We start from the raw sequence: 13656 nt of genomic DNA, 5'->3' as shown, positions 1-13656 counted from the left end.
ATAGGGAATCGATGCCTGGAGTCCCCACCATATAACAAAGAAAACAGGACCCTCATTTGAAGCTAATGCCTAATGATCAGTATGATCATCAAACATTAACCCCCTACACTGCAGATCACCAGTCAGACAATATTAGCTTGAGATGTCTAAACTACACATTTTCCACATATAGGCAAGAGGGATCTATGGAGCTGATTCGGAGCCTGATGCAGATGCATCCATGTATGTGTCTTCTGCTGCTATAGCCTCTGCAAATGTATGCTTTTGCTTGGTGTACAGATGTGCTTCTGAATGTTTAGGACTGAGAAACATACTTTAAGCATCTTTAGATGCTCCAATACTAATTGGTGTGTCTTTAGATGCACCTATTAATTCCACCATCAAAACTTGAATCAGCCCCATGCTAGGTGGAGATATGTCCCCCAGTGCGAGCGATGAAGTGTCTTTGTGAATGACCACTTTCAGTAACACCCATGTAAAATGCAGCTTCACCATGTGTCTGAGTAGTCACCGCCTAGGAATGCCCAATACATCTCTACTACATCTCAGAGACCGTATCTCTGAAAACACAGTCTTCTGACAAAACAAGGTACAATTTGTGTGCATACTGCACATATTGATGATAGAATGTGATGAGTGCAAACAAACAAAAAATGGCCTCAGCACAGGGGTAAGGAAACCCTCAGCAGTGAAAGGGTTAAATACCTGTGTGATATTTGTCTACAGTTATCACATGAACATGTGTCAGGTCAACATGAGAATGTCAACATGGTAGAACTGTAAACATGCTTAGCATGTTGACATTCAACATATCTACATGCATGAATGGTCACCAAACAATCCCTGGTTGTGGTTTATTAACTTCTTCCAGTGGCAGTGTCTTATTCTGGGCCCCCGCGGTCACGTGCACAGCAGTTCCAGTAATGTCTCATCAATGGCATTTCAGTGAGTATTCTACCCCCCTATACCTAAACCTAATAACTACCCTTCACCCTAGTGCCTAACCGTATCCTCTCTTAAAGCCTAACCCTAACTGTTGGCATAGTCAAAATGACAACATCGTGGCTCCGACATGATGAATGTAGACATGGTTAATGTCAACAGTGTGATCGGATACCATTAAATCCTTGCCTCGGACCTTTTATTTTAATTAAAAACGGAATTTATAACATGTTTATTGTTTAACTCTCCTCCCTAACCAACTGGTGTGAGGTTATTCCGTAGGTGTCAATTATACCCCTTTTCCACTAGCTCTAAAAACACGGGTAAATGCGCGGGGGTGTGCATTTACCCGTGTTTTTCCCTATTTGAAACGGCCCCCCCTGCAAGTTCCTGAATCAAGTGATCCGGGAATCCTACCCGGGTAGCTTGCCGGGTTGAACACATGATCAACCCGGTAAGCTGTGTAGTGTGAACGGATGCCGTGTCGATGCGACATAGCTCCCGTTCACAGTGTATGGAAGGGCGGCGCTGGGAGATCATGTGATCTCCCAGTGCCGCCCCTGCCGCGTCAGCAGCAGCGTCACCAACCCGGCAATATACCGGGTTGGTGAGCTCAGTGTAGAAGGGGGCTGTAGCACGGGTCGCAGCCGTGTCAGGCTCCCGGCTGCGACCCGTGCTACAAGTGGAAAAGGGGTATTAGTTGCTAATGTTTGGGGCATACTTGCCTTTAAAGCTGCCTGCAGGGAAGACTACAACCAGTTAAAAAAGCGTGCAAAACCTTGTTAAAATTTAGATTAAATTAAGTTTTGGACTAAGTATTAGACTAACGTAGGACTAACCAACAGGAGAAGACTCTGAAGTCAGTAGGTCAGCTTAACATGTACAGTATTGCTGTATGTGGAAGTACCATGCCATTTATAATACAAACTACTACTAGAACAGCAATAAGTGCCAATGTTCTAAATTTGGTTTTGCTTACATGAGGTCGCACCCCAGTTTTCAGAACACACACGTGTGCAGCAGGTGACAGTTACTAGTTACCAGCCCATCGAAATGATGGAACAACCTAACAGTAATGTCAGCGTTGGCACCTGTGCGCGCCCGAAAGAAGTAACAATTTAATTGCTCTGTCGGGCACCATCTAGTGGCCACCTGTGAGCAAAACACTTGAATTCCCTCAATAGAGATGAGGAGCCCCATTAGCATATTATTATATAGAATATATCAGAGTAAAACTGCAGTGCTCATCCCTAAACTGTGTCATGATATAAGAGCCTGATGGGGCATCCAGTTTGATTTCAATATTCTTTTTTGCAGAATCCCTACTGTGATGATAATGTAAAAGCAAAAGTGCTTTAGTGCTCATTTAATGTTAAATATTTAACTTTTTCTATTAGATGTTTCAGTGACAAAGCATGAAAAAAAGAAAAAAAAAACACATTTTCCATTAGCAGTATAAAACGCAGCTTTGATTATATTTTCGAAAGTGGTTTAAATAAGAGAAACTGAAAGGATATTAAAATGCAAATCTTAGAGAAAAGGGTTTTACCTTTTTTTACATATTAAATTAAAATAAAATGTCTGAATTTGATATATACTTGCAATAATGCTATACTATATGGCAGCAATATTCAACATGCACTAGCTGCTGTAGAAATATACGTTATGGTAAGAACTTACCGTTGATAACGGTATTTCTCCTATGTCCACAGGTTTCCACAGGATAACAATGGATATGATGGAGTGACAGTGGAATGGCACCAAACGATCACAAGCTTTCAGTCCTCCCAGGATGCAACGGGCTCGTCCATATATCCCCGCCCACTGGCTCAGGCAAATCAGTTGTATTCCAAAGCATTTAGGCAGGAGCATTATGTAGAACCCTATTCAGGCGAGAAGAACACACATACACACCCTTCCATGCAAGAGGGAAGAGTATAGTGAGTATAAAGATCCTCAAATCAGGTACGTCAGGGTGGGATCCCTGTGGAAACCTGTGGACATAGGAGAAATACCGTTATCAATGGTAAGTTTTTACCATAACGTATATTTCTCCGGCAGGGTCCACAGGTTATCCACAGGATAACAATGGGACTTCCCAAAGCAATTTTTAGTGGTGGGGATGCTCCTGATTAGATAAGAGAACCTTATGCCCGAATTCATCATCATGAGAGGAAAAAGTATCCAAGGCATAATGTCTAATGAATGTGTTAATGGAAGACCATGTGGCTGCCTTACATATCTGTTCTGCTGAAGCACCATGTTGTGCTGCCCATGAAGGACCTACCTTACGTGTAGAGTGAGCAGAGACATTAGCCGGAACAGGGAGATCAGCTCGAGAATATGCTTCTGAAATCGTCATTCGAAGCCATCTTGCTAGCATCTGTTTAGTAGCAGGCCATCCCCTCTTGCGAAATCTGTAGAGGATGAAGAGAGAATCTGTCTTTCTGATGATCCATGTAGATCCTTAATACCCGGACTACGTCCAGTGATGCATCTCCCGCAGAAAATCCCGATTCCTGAAAAACCGGGAACACAATAACTTCATTAAGGTGGAATATAGACCACACCTTAGGAAGATACCCAGACCTAGTTCTGAGAACTACTTTATCTGGATAAACATCAGAAAAGGAGATTAACCTGACAGTGTTCCTAAATCTGACACTCTTTTAGCTGATGCCATAGTCAGCAGAAAGAGAACTTTAGCTGTCAACCATTTTAAATCCACTTTATTTAGTGGTTTAAACAGAGCAACTTGAAGGTCTTTGAGGACTAGACTTAAGTCCCCAGGCACTGTAGTAGGAACAAAAGGAGGTTGAATGCGCAGCATTCCCTGGAAAAGTGCGCACATCCTGCAATTTGGCAATTTTCTTTCGGAGCCATACAGTCAATGCTGACACTTGTATTCCCAAGGAGGCCACCCTTAACTTTTATCCATTCCTGCCTGAAGGAATGCTAGAACCCTGGAAACTCTGAAAGATTTCGGGTCCATACTTTTTCCATTGCACCAATGAATATAGGCTTGCTATATTTGGTGATAAATACGAGCCAAGGAAGTTTTCCTTGCTCTGAGCATCTGTGAGAATCCTCTTAGGATATAGATTTCAAGAGCCACGCCGTCAAGACAGTCGATCCAGATATCTGTGAAAACAAGGACCCTGCCTTAGTAGATCTGGGCGTAGAGGAAACAGAAAAGGTATTCGACATCTTCTGTGGATCCGTGTACCAACGCCTACTGGGCCAAGCCGGGGCATATTAGAATCCTGGCATCTTTGTTGTATTTTCCTCACAATCCTGGGTAGCAGGATGATTTGAGAAAACACATAAGTGAAATGAAATTCCCATTAAAAAGACATCCATAAAAATCACTCCCTGATCCTTTGTTCCTGACCCGATTATGGCTCTTTGTTGTTCAGATGGGACTCCATGAGATCTATCTCTGGCCAACCCTACTTGTCTACCCGAGTCTGAAATGACTTTAGGGTGCAATGCCCATTCGCTTACCTGAATGGCATGTCGACTGAGAAAACTGCTCTTCAGTTTAGGACTCCCGGAACAAACCCTGCGGACAATGCTGGAAGATGGAATTCTGCACACTTTAGTATGTGATTTACCTCCTTCCTTGCTGTTTAGCTACGTGTTCCTCTCTGAAAGTTGAGGTACACTACTGCCATTTCCTTGTCCTTGCGGATCTGGACCGATTTTCCTAAAGGAATGTCCCGTGCCTGAATCAGGACCCAGTATATGGCCGAAGTGCTAACAGGTTTATTAGCAGGCAACTTTCTTCTGTGGTCCATAGTCCCCGGAATCATAATCTTCCGGACAATGGCCCCCACAGCCCTGAAGACTGGCATTTATTGTCAGGATCTCCCAACCTGATACCCAAAAAGGTGTCATCTGATGTAGATGGAATGTATGTAGCCCCCAGGCTACTGACTTTCTTAAATTTTTTTGCCAGTACCACGTACTTGTTTGTGTATTGTCCATCTGGCCCACCTACACCACCTGGTATTCACAGGTGGTCTACTCTCAGAGAATTTAACCAGGCACAAGACTGCTTAACTTCCAACATCAAATGAGATTGGGCATATCCAGTGTGATGCGGCTGTAGATGGAAACAGATGCTGGAGAGGTCTTGAGTGGGATTGTGCCCACTCCACCATGTCTATTGTTGACACTATCAACCCCTTCCTTCGCATTGCTGTGTGAATTGATATTGTTTGACTATGTAACAACTCTCCTACCTTTACCTTAGATATCTTGTTCCGAGGTAACTATTTTCTGCAGACTTGAATTAAGTACAGCCCCACCGTGAGTCATGTTACAGAACCAGAGATGATTTTTGCCAATTCATGAACCATCCGTGCCTCTGCAGACAAGTTATTGTGTGTTGTAGATGGCACAGAAAACCTTTCCTGTATTTGTGCCAGGATAAGAAGGTGGTCAAGGTATGGCAGTTTACTTATCCCCTGCTAGCGGAGATAAATTGCCATAATCATTTTGGTAAATACTCTGTGGCTGTGGCTAACCCAGAGGGTAAGGCCTAAACTGAAATGTTGCTGAAGGATGGTAAACCTTGAGATAACACTGATGGACAGTGCTATAGGAGCCTGAGGTTAAGATTCCTGTACTGGCTCCCCACCAAACTATGGAGTGCCATGTCTCCATGTGAACTGTGGTTCCCAAATTTATGTTTTGACTTTTTTAAATTGAGAATGGGGCAAGGGATCGTTTTTGACCCAGGTGGGAATAAACCCCCCCCCCCCCCCCCCCCCATTGTGCATGGGTTACTGGAATGACTATTCCTGACAAAAATATTTTCTGAATTGCTTCATGCAAATCCCTCGCCTACACCTCTACCTGAGATGGGCTGAAACAGAAGAACCTTTGAGGAGGATGGCTCTAGAAAGGAAAGTATAACCTAGAGATACTGCTTCTTGCAGCCAGGCATCTGTTTGTAGACTGCTACCAGATCTGTGCAAATTGAAGAAGTCGGCCCCTTATTTTGGAGTCCCCCAGACAGAGGTCTGCACCATCATGCTGATGGCTTATCCTCTGGTTTGGAAGCTGGTCCTCTGGTTGCCTTTGCTTTTTTGCCTTACCAAACTTATTGTTCCTTTATGAGCGACAAGGCCGAAACTGGTCCCCTAGGTTTGGGGTTATATGTGGAAGGAAACGTGATCTTCTTAGAATCTGTTTCTGACTCCAGAATAACTGTTAACTCCTTCCCAAACAGAAACTTCCAGCCCAGGCAAAGTTTCCAGAACCTTCTTAGATTCTGAATCAGCTTTCCATGTATGTGAGCCAAACTGCTCTGCAAACAGCTATTGTTATTGCTGATGCCCTAGAACATTAGTGTCCATATGAGCTATATGGGATTCTTGCTCACTTGCAGGCGCTGAAAACCTGTCTTCCAGTACCTCAGCCCAATGTACCTACAGCACCTGGTATTTCAAGGTGGTTTCCCCTCCAAGAACTAACCAGGCCCAACACTGCTTAACTTCCAAGATCTAGTGAGATTGGGCCTATCCAGTGTGGTGTAGCCGTAGATTGCAAGGTGAAGTCATGGCTGGCCTTATGACTGCCCCAGACAAAGTCAATATGGTCTCTTTTGAAACCCATTCCTCTCTTGATGGCAGAGGCCATATAGATTTTTGTACTATAAATGACATGCATAACTATTTAGGGAGGCACTTCCTATTTTACACAGTCCCCAGCTGGAAAAAGATATTGGAATCCCATTTACTGGGTATTCTATTTTATTGGGTGTAACCCAAACATTTTTCCTGAATTCTGTCCTTGTGAAGAGGCCCTTTGGAATGTTTAAACACAGGTGCCTTATTTTTACCCCAGGCTCTGCTGACTTTATTGACAGACTAGCCTTTTTTGCTCTCATTTATTCAGCCTATTCATTTAGCTGATACCTTTTACCTGTTCTTCGTATGCTGAAGTAGAGTATATAGAGCGTTCATCGTCTGATGATTATCATGTGTAGTCTGTGAAGTTCATGATTTATTTACCTTTGGTTCATCTGCTTGTCTTATTGGAGAAGCTGTTGGGGATATACCGCAAGTAGTGAGCTGCATGGGTTAATAGTGTAAGAATTAACTTTTTAGCTAAACTGGACAAGGTCTGTGCAAACATCGCCCCAATGGGTCTATCTATACCTGATGTAGATCAGGGAAGTATTATGCTAAACAGCAACCATTTTACACATAAACCATCTTGTACCATATCATAGAGGATAATACAGTTTTTACAAAAACAACAATATATGAGTGTTGGTGTTACTGTAAGTGTACCCTCTTCACCTTTGCCGCTCTTAGACATAATAAATAATTAGCACTTTCACAGTGTACCACACAATTTGTAACTGTAACCACTTTTTCCTAAAGTGATATCATGCGTGACCCTACCCATGCACCTGCATTGAGGGTCAGAAGATCAACAATCATTTATATTAGGTCAGCAATCACATGTTATATATTAGTCATATTAGCATATTATCAACTACAAACACATCTCAAAGTATGTAGGAGTACATATTACTGAATTCTGTTCAACACAGATCTTTAACGTATTCAGACGCATTGGGAAGAAAACCACAGTAATGTACACAGACTCATATGCAATAGGCACTAAAGTTAACTATTCATACTAACAAAAGAAGATAGAATTTTAGTGCTGTATGACCCGTACTCAGTAGAGTGGGATGCAGGGAGACTTACCCCACTTACAGGATCAATCAATACGTTAGCGAATGCTGAGTGGATCCAAACGCTACTAGTGTATACTGCCGCTCCAGGAACTTTTAGTGAACAGAGACGCTCAGTGAACGCACTGTGCATGCAGATGCACCGGGCTGCAACCCGGTCTCCTCATGGTAATGCTTAGTGTACACAGACGCAGCAGCCTATGCTGTCACCGAGACCCCTCGTGGTAGCATCTGAGATGGAAGTGAAGCAATCAGTTCATGGCAGGAGACTCGCGGAAACTGCTCATGAACTGGGGGGAGGGGCGACCAGGAGAGCATCTGACTCCCCACCACTGACATCAACCCCTTGGGATCGCAGCCTCATATTAATCCTGGTGCCTTATGATCCCTAAGGCCTAGCGCTGGAGCACCCGGGGTGGCAGCGCGCCAGCTACTGTTTGGTAGTCTCCTCCCAATACAGTGCGGCTGTGTCCGTATTCCCCTTCTAAGTGGAACCGATGCCTTACCTTCTCCCCGTGCTCCGGCCACAGCCTGGTAACGTCTGCTGGACCTGCTAGTATATCCGACACAGATGACCGTCGAGACAGCACTTGTACCGTGGGTAAGCATTGTTGCGACCCGGCAGAGAGTTGTTGGAGCGACTCTTTCCAATATGCGTGTAAGACGCTGTTAGGAAAGATCACTCAGAAAACATAGTAAGACTATAAAAATAAATTAATAAAGCTTAGGGCTGCCAAAGAACAGCAGCCCTGTGACCATGGTCCAGCTCCTGCCGCACCAAACAAAAAACTGATTTGCCTGAGCCAGTGGGCGGGAATATATGAACGAGACCGTTGCATCCTGGGAAGACTGAAAGCTTGTGATCGTTTGGTGACAATCTGCTGTCGCTCCATCATATCCCATTGTTATCCTGTGGATAACCTGTGGTCCCTGCTGGAGAACTATACATTCCAGCATGCCCTGACAAGGACCTAACCGCAAAACTGTGGCAGGGTATGCTGAGATGTGTAGTTCTGCAGCAGCTTGAGGCCCGCATGTTGAATATCCCTGCTATATGGATGGATGAATGGAGCTTCACTCTGAACTGGCAAAACTGCTATCTTTGATCTTTAAGGATTCAGTTATATCAGGCATGGGCCCTCATTCCGAGTTGATCGGTCGCAAGGCGAATTTAGCAGAGTTACACACGCTAAGCCGCCGCCTACTGGGAGTGAATCTTAGCTTCTTAAAATTGCGACCGATGTATTCGCAATATTGCGATTACTAACTACTTAGCAGTTTCAGAGTAGCTCCAGACTTACTCTGCCTGTGCGATCAGTTCAGTGCTTGTCGTTCCTGGTTGACGTCACAAACACACCCAGCGTTCGCCCAGGCACTCCCACCGTTTCTCCAGCCACTCCTGCGTTTTTTCCGGAAACGGTAGCGTTTTCAGCCACACGCCCATAAAACGCCGTGTTTCCGCCCAGTAACACCCATTTCCTGTCAATCACATTACGTTCGCCGGAGCGATGAAAAAGCCGTGAGTAAAAATACTTTCTACATAGCAAAGTTACTTGGCGCAGTCGCAGTGCGAACATTGCGCATGCGTACTAAGCGGATTTTCATTGCGATGCGATGAAAAATACCGAGCGAACAACTCGGAATGAGGGCCATGGTTCCCAAAGACTGGCGTATAGCGGAAGTAGTGCCTATATTCAAAAAGGGAAGTAAAGCTGAACCAGGTAATTATAGACCAGTTAGTCTTACATCTATAGTGGGGAAAGTATTGGAAGGTATTCTAAGAGATAGTATTCAGAAGTTCCTTGAAGTCAATAAGGTCGTTAAAAGGAATCAACATGGGTTTATGAAGGACAGATCCTGTCAAACCAACTTTTATGAAACAGCAAGCGCAAACTTAGATCAGGGTAAAGACGTGGATGTAATCTTTTTAGACTTTGCCAAAGCGTTCGATACTGTACCACACATGAGACTTATCTACAAGCTACAAGAATCAGGGCTAGGAAGCAGAATATGCACTTGGATCAAAAACTGGTTAGATAATAGGGAGCAGCGCGTTGTGGTTAATGGATCTTTTTCAACTTGGACTGAAGTGCTAAGTGGTGTGCCGCAGGGCTCAGTATCAGTACCGCTATTGTTCAATATTTTCATTAACGACCTCACAGAAGGTCTAGAGAGCATGGTGTCAATGTTTGCAGATGATACCAAATTGTGTAAGGCTATAAATACAGAGGAGGATGCTGAGTCTCTTCAGAACGACTTAGAAGCATGGGCAGCCAAATGGAGAATGCGCTTCAACACAGACAAGTGTAAGGTAATGCACTGTGGTAACAAGAACAAAAATCACACCTACCTACTAAATGGGGTAAAATTAGGGGATTCTGTACTGGAAAAGGACTTAGGTGTCCTCATAGATAGCAAACTAAGCAGTAGTACCCAAAGTAGGACTGCAGCAAAGAAGGCTAATAAGATATTAGCATGCATAAAACGGGGTATTGATGCTAGGGACGAGAGTATTATACTCCCGTTATATAAATCACTAGTGAGGCCACACCTTGAATACTGTGTACAATTCTGGGCACCGTACTACAAAAAGGATATCCTGGAGCTAGAAAAGGTTCAGAGGAGGGCGACCAAACTAATTAAGGGCATGGAGACGATGGAATACAAGGAAAGGCTTGAAAGACTAGGCATGTTTACATTGGAAAAGCGGAGACTAAGAGGGGATATGATCAACATCTACAAATCTATAAGGGGACAATACACAGAGCTTGCGCGGGACCTGTTTTTGGTTAGATCAACACAGAGGACTCGTGGACACTCGCTCAGGTTAGAGGAGAGGAGATTCCGCACAATACGGCGTAAAGGCTTTTTCACGGTAAGGACAATACGTGTTTGGAATTCCCTGCCTGAGGGCGTTGAAATGGCGGAATCTGTCAACACCTTTAAGAATGGGTTAGATAAATTCCTAATGGATAAGGATATCCAGGGGTATGGTGCATAGTCATGCATTATAGTTACTATAAATAGGGATAAAATGGAACGGCTGACAGCAGCATCAGTCAGAAATTTTAGTCAAATCATCATGCAGAGGAGACCACAAATAGGTTGAACTCGATGGACTATTGTCTTTTTTCAACCTCAGATACTATGTTACTATGTTTATATATGGAATGCACAGAAAAGCATTAACACTGCCTTCATGGGACAAATAAAACACTGATTTATAAGCATAAATGACAACGCACATGCAAGCCTAACATTCCTCTATAACTATTACCTTTCTTATTTGGATGTTGGATATTCTATCTTTATCTACTATTTGGCAACTCTGATATTTTAGTTTTATGTTGATTTTGTTAATGGTGGTTGTTTCCTAAGATACTGAAAATTAGAGATGAGCGATCTGGATTCCTTGGAATCAGGATGGCTATGTACAGCAGGGATCCGAGTCAACCCGAGATCCCACGTCAGTGGCAAACACAGGATTTGCATGAGTGGGTTTTCAGAACTGGGTGGAGCCAAGCACGGGGGTGGGGACTGAGGTGACCCATTATATGCTGGGTCCGTAAAACTAGTGTGTGTGTCTGTGTGTGTATATATATATATATACATATCTACACATACATATACCGTATATACACACACACATATATATATATATATATACACACATACATATACACATAGCATATTAAACATGCATATATATATATATATATTTATATATATATATATAGATATATACATTACTCGTATATATATGTGTATATATGTATGCACATGGATATATATGTACTATAATTAAAATAAAGTAAACTTTTATTAAGCACTTACAAGTGCCACCAGGAAGACAGCAGGCTGCAGAGGACGCTAGACAGCCATTAATACTCATGTAGCAAAAAATAAAAATATATTTTTTGGGTGAAGGGGGGGTTTCTGGGTGCTCGGAAACCCCCCCTGCGTGCCTCACTGCACGTCGAGGTCGAATGTCATCCTGCTGTCGGATTCTTGCAGGACTTGGATTCTATATAAGGCGACATGACCAGGACTCTGCGCCAATTCACTGATGAATGCTGTGCTCTTTTGTACTTTTAAGTGACTGTGTATAGGGGGCACACTTCTGCTATGCTGCATTATACTCTGCTGTACTTATAAGTGACTGTGGATAGGAGGCACTCTGCTGTATGCTGCCCTATACTTTGCTGTACTGGCAGTGCTGTATAAGTGACTGTGTATAGGGGGCATGCTGCACTATACTCTGGTGTGCTGTATAAATGACTGTGTATAGGGGCACGCTGCTGTATGCTGCGCAATACTCTGCTGTAAGTTGTACTGTTTGGTGCACTTTACCCTTGAGCGCTTTGTTTACGTGCAAGCCTTGTGACTCCACATCGAGCTGCAAGTTCAAAAAAGAAAAAAACAGATTGCAAGGTTTAACAGATGTACTATAAACTGGCATGTGCTTGTGCCGCTGCTCTGTTGCTTAGTAACCAGCCAGCTCACTGCAGCTTTTGGCAAATATTAGTGAAAACGATATTGGGGGTAATTCTGAGTTGATCGCAGCAGCAAGTTTGTTAGCAATTGGGCAAAACCATGTGCACTGCAGGTGGGGGAGATATAACATTAGCAGAGAGAGTTAGCTTTGGGTGGGTTATTTTGTTTCTGTGCAGGGTAAATACTGGCTGCTTTAGTTTTACACTGCAATTTAGATTTCAGTTTGAATACACCCTACCCAAATTTAACTCTCTCTGCACATGTTATATCTGCCCCTCCTGCAGTGCACATGGTTTTGCCCAATTGCTAACAAAATTGCTGCTGTAATCAACTCAGAATTAGGCCCATTGTGAGCTGCGAGGTGGTCAAAATTGACTGGATATTACTGGAAATTAATGTTACTGAGGTTAATAATACTCTAGGAACAATGTTATTTTAGCTTTTTTTGTAAAATACTTTTTCAAAAAATTCCTATCCAAATCCAGTCATGGCGGTTTGGCAAATCCAGCAGAAATGGTCTGGTGCACATCTCTAGTGAAAATGTGCTGCAACTGTTACCTAAAGACCAGCAATAAGATTGTAATAACCTAGCATATGTTTGACTTAAGGTGTGTACACACTGTGAGATAAATCTGTAAGATTTTGACTATCTAGTCAAAATCTTATGAAAAGTTAGTGCATATCTCAAGGTGTTAAGGGGGGTACTCACAGAGCGATGATTGCTTAGATTTTAAGCCTCGATTCCCCCCCCCCCCCCGCTCCCTCAGCACACATCGTGCTGTGCTGAGCGGGGGGAGAGATGGGTGCTGAGCGGTTTGCTCAGCATACATCTCTCATTAGATCTGCCCGTGAATATGGGCCTTTAGGCAACTTGCGATACAGATTCGATCCCGATGCGCGCTCCCGTGGGGTCGGTATCGTAAGGCTAGATAGACTGTGCAGGCAAGTCAATCTTGACTATCTAGTGTACAAAGTATAGTCAAAGTTGGCACTTAGTCAAAATTGTACATAGACAAAATCTCAAGCAAAGATAGTCAAAATCTGTACAATCTGTGCTATCTGAGCTCTGGGGGAGTTCAAGGGAAATCGCATAGTCAAAATTGGACATAGCAAGAATCTCACCGTGTGTACACACCTTAAGACTAATGGCTATTAGCTACTGTGGGTAAATAACACCCAGGATCAGTGCAACCCTGTTTTTGTTAAAAAACGTGAAAAACAAACAAACGTGTGGGATCGCTCCAAAATTATAACAAGCACCAGTTCTTCAGTCTAGGCTTGAAGTGGAAAAATCTGGAGAGGGGCAGATGGACAAAGAGCATGGGGTTCCCTTTATTTCATTACAAACCCTAGACTTTAAGAGCCAGGGTTGATAAAACTATAGCAGGGGTGCACACAATGGAGGGTCCCCCCACCAATGTGCCAACCAGCCCTAGGTTTGTCAGCATAGGACTCTATTCCTTAGGGGGATTGAGCCCTGCAAAACTCCCACACATGCCGAATGT

The 13656-nt window shown here is 43.4% G+C and overlaps 1 pseudogene; it reads right to left on the bottom strand.

Moving 5' to 3' along the window:
• Positions 1-6374: 6374 nt before the first annotated feature.
• On the bottom strand, positions 6375-6493 carry LOC134911950 (5S ribosomal RNA; annotated as a pseudogene).
• Positions 6494-13656: the final 7163 nt, after the last annotated feature.

This window comes from Pseudophryne corroboree, chromosome 4 (genome assembly GCF_028390025.1).
Source record: "Pseudophryne corroboree isolate aPseCor3 chromosome 4, aPseCor3.hap2, whole genome shotgun sequence".
NCBI lineage: Eukaryota > Metazoa > Chordata > Amphibia > Anura > Myobatrachidae > Pseudophryne > Pseudophryne corroboree.
This window is presented reverse-complemented; position numbering and strand designations above follow the sequence as displayed.